Source organism: Tenrec ecaudatus, chromosome 14 (genome assembly GCF_050624435.1).
Source record: "Tenrec ecaudatus isolate mTenEca1 chromosome 14, mTenEca1.hap1, whole genome shotgun sequence".
In the NCBI taxonomy this organism is placed as follows: domain Eukaryota; kingdom Metazoa; phylum Chordata; class Mammalia; order Afrosoricida; family Tenrecidae; genus Tenrec; species Tenrec ecaudatus.
The window spans coordinates 20,174,915-20,178,898 of NC_134543.1; the positions used below are offsets into that span (position 1 = coordinate 20,174,915).

Consider the following 3,984-nt stretch of genomic DNA (forward strand, 5'->3'; position numbering starts at 1 on the left):
TCTCTTGTTGAAAAGAGGAACTTCATTTAAAGGCAAAAGACACATACAGATTCTAGAGGTATTCTTGGCATCTTCCAGATAGATTCTAGATGTAGTGTTGGCAACTCTCAGATAATATTAGGCCATTCACCTTTACTTTAAAAATCCTGCTTTGTTCGTTGTCCATTCACCTAAACTCCATGTTTTTCAAGTACCTTTACTTTCTGCAATAAAGTGTTTCAGAAAGGCATTTAGCCTTCTTATATTCTCTCTTTGAAAAATACTGCAACTGAATTTCACTGGAAAACAAATGAAGAGCCACAGTTTCAAATCTGCATTCTTTAGTCATACCCATCTAGATGATATTCATCTTGCCATTTATTTGTTGAACAAGCATTTTTTAATGTTGCTTATTGAAAACAACAAGCAGAGCATTTCTTTCATGTGAGAGTTACGTTTTACTGGGGAGAACAATCGTGAATGATTAACTGAAAAAGACATACAATTAAAAGTGAGATTAAGAAAGAGGAAGGTATAACTAATTGATGCAAAACTAAGGAGCACACAGAGATGCTACATGGGTGGAACTTACAGAAAGTTACTGAAGGCCAATGAGATTGGGGTGAACCTGCAGACAAGTGTGAAGCATGATAACAAAGAACATACAAAACCAAGAATCGATGCCAACTACTGTGACCCTGTAGATCAAGGCACAACTGCCCTTGTGAGTTTCCAAGACTGTAACTATTTATGAGAGTGGAAAGTCCCATTTTTCTCTTATGGAATGAATTTTAGATTTCAACCACCGACCTTGCAATTCAAATGCGTAATCACCCCACCAAGGAGTACCTTGAATGAAGAGCATCCAGGCCCTAAATTCACTTCCAAACCCATTATGACCACACCAATTCTAGCTCTTATTGGTTTTACAGGACATAGTAGTACGGCTCCTTCAAATTTATGAGACTGTAAATCTTTTTGAAAACATAAAGCCTCGTTTTCTCTTATGGCATGAATTGTAAATTTGATCTTCAGACCTTGCGTTCAGAAGTCCTACAATTAATCCAATAGCAACCGCAGGAAGACGGGACTTTCTGCTCCTTGGCGTGCTACCTGGAAACTGATCTGTTGCTATGGTGCAAGCGCTGTCCCAGATTACTTGGTTGTAATTTTCACTGAGAAGCTCTGCTGATGTAATGGTTAAGCACTCAGATAATAAACAAAAGATTGGCAGATAAAGTTCAAAGACAACTTCACCAGAGAAACATGTGCGGGTAAGCTTCTCTAGAATGTCACCGCCTTAAACACCCTAAAAGGAAGCCTTAGTCTGCCTCCTATATTCCCTATTAGATAGAATCCACTGGGTGACAACAGTTTTGGAAAGTTTGGGGACATTTTACAAAAGCAGATCACTCGCCCCTTTCTTCCTGTATGCCCCTTTCTTTGGAAGCACTAATGGGTAGGTGTGAAGTGCCATTTGTACCATCCTTTTGAAAACTAAAGCCAAATTTCTTTGGAAGCACTAATGGGTAGGTGTGAAGTGCCATTTGTACCATCCTTTTGAAAACTAAAGCCAAATGGTCTGGGGAACGGCCCCTGTGTGGCTGGACCTGCCCAACAGTGGGTGCAGCCTGGTACCAGACAGCCCCCCTCCCGCCCCCCCACCCCGACCTAGAGCAAATGCCCGGGGCGCTCCCCTGGGCTTGAAACTTGTAGTAACAGGTGTGAACATTCTAGTAGTAGTTCGAGGAACATGTATGCTACTGCAAACAGGACCAAAAAAAAGAAAGAAAGAAAACTAAACCCAAACCAAACCAAACTCACTACCATTGAATGGACGCAGGATAAAACCGCCCATTTAAGTTTCAGAAATTAACTTTTACAGGAATAGAAAACTCTGTCTTTGTTCCCTGTAGTGGCTGACCATGCTGACCCCAGGTCAACAGATAACCACCATGCAACCAGGGGTCCTTCCGAAAGCTAAGGGGGAGCTAAAGCTTATTCAAAGAATAGTATATCAATTTTGATGAAGCTTTGTCAGTCTCTTTAGAAATTACATGTTGTTTACCATAAAAATATCTCTGTTAAAATTACTTTATAATACTAATTTCTATCCCATGATGAAAGCACATAAAATACAAATATTTGGAAAATACAGGATGGGGTGGATAGATTCATTTTCAAGGGTCACTTAGGTCATGGAAGATAAGTTTCTCATTTCATCTTGAGATTATCAGGGATGTATACAAAGTCCAGGCACACTAAAGAAATGCAACTCCTTTCAATCTAGTTAGAGAATTTTAGAATTTTAAGACTGATTTTTATATTCATTGAAACTACACTGTTTTATTTAGAGAAGATAATTTATATCCCCTATGAGTTAAACATTTTTCTAAAGTCATAAAGATATCTAGAAGCAGATCCAGCTTCACCGCAAATCCAAATAGCACTTTTGGGTAAGTTAGCAAAATACATTTTAATTTTGAACTACAAGGAAATGAATGGAAAGGAAATCCAAGCTGTTCTTTGGTTGTATCTTTCAGTGCAGGCCTACACAATATCTCCCCACATAACTACCCTATAACTGCATATGCGCTCTTGAGCAAAAGAACTGTATATGTGTTCTTGAGCAAAAGATAAACTAGAATATATATATATTCCAATATTTCACCACATGAAACCCCACTTTCTATAACTGTTCTTATGAAAATCATGATTCACGTGAAGGATGACTATCCACAGTCATTGATCAATTAACTTGAAATTTGCTATGAAATTTGAATACTTTAAAAAATACAGCTATTTTTTCACATACTAGTGACCTTACTTATACTTGCCTACATTCCTTCTACAAATATTGGCATCAGACACTCTTTTAGGCAGTGTACTAAATACATGTCACTCTAATTATGAATAGTAACAAAAAGACTGTCTACATCTTGTGTTCTTCTGCATGAAGCCAACACACTGAAAGCTGCAGTTTGACCATTCTGGGAGCAGGTAATGAAACCAGAGATCTCCACCTTGTTTCACAAAACAAGAACAACAATTCTACATATGTACTTGTGAGTTTGTGGTGAGTCTGCAATGAATGCTCTACCCCAAAAGGATGCTTGACTTTGTAATAAGGTTGAATGATCAACCATAGCTTCTCTTGTTATAAGAGAGACAGAAATACAAAAGATATAAAAAATACAGACAAGAAGAAATCTACATATTTTCATACAATGAATGCATGAAGTCAGAGAAGAGGACATGTGTGAAAGTAAATTAAGGAAAAGAAGGAATTGTGAGTGAAGAAAAGGAACAGAGACCAAAGTTTTCTGTGAGTAGAAAATAAAAGGAGATAGATAGGGGCTCATAGGAGAACAGTCGCTTGCAGGAGCGTGTACCAGTTTTATTGAAACAAAATCCAAGGGAATGGTCCAGCAGCTAAGGGTGCTGCTCAGTACTCTGGATCTTCTTTCACGCAGACCTACATAAACCATTGACTAAAGAAACAGGAAAAATTTTAAATGTATATACATACTTAGAGACTTCCATTTAAGACACATAGAGCTTACTTAATATCCCTAGAATTTAAATAAAATGACTTGTAGCTTATTTCCAAGTCACTTTCAGACTGGTAAATCATCCCAGTTATTATCAATAACTGAGTCCACATCAGAGTCTCTGGTCATTTTAGCGTTTTGTCATTTTGCCCTTCAGGGACAAAGTTGTCAGTTCGGGTATGATGGCTAGACAGTTGTAGATGATTTGGAGTTGGTAGGTTTGAAGGTTGGTTTATTATGCTGAGTTGCTGAGAGCTTGAATAAAAGGTCAGTCTAACTGAGAACAATTATACAGTCTTTTTTTATAGTCTTCATGGTTCATGGCTCATTTTGAAAGAATGACATGAGCAGATGAAGATGTTAGAAACATGCAAATTTCATAATTTGATCACTTGCTTGCCTGTCTAATAATATTAAGTTTTTAGGAAACAGGAATTTAATATATCTATCTATT

The 3,984-nt window shown here is 37.5% G+C and overlaps 1 pseudogene; it reads left to right on the top strand.

Moving 5' to 3' along the window:
• Positions 1-1,556: 1,556 nt before the first annotated feature.
• Positions 1,557-1,754, top strand: LOC142427154 (small Cajal body-specific RNA 16; annotated as a pseudogene).
• The last annotated feature ends 2,230 nt before the right edge of the window (positions 1,755-3,984 follow it).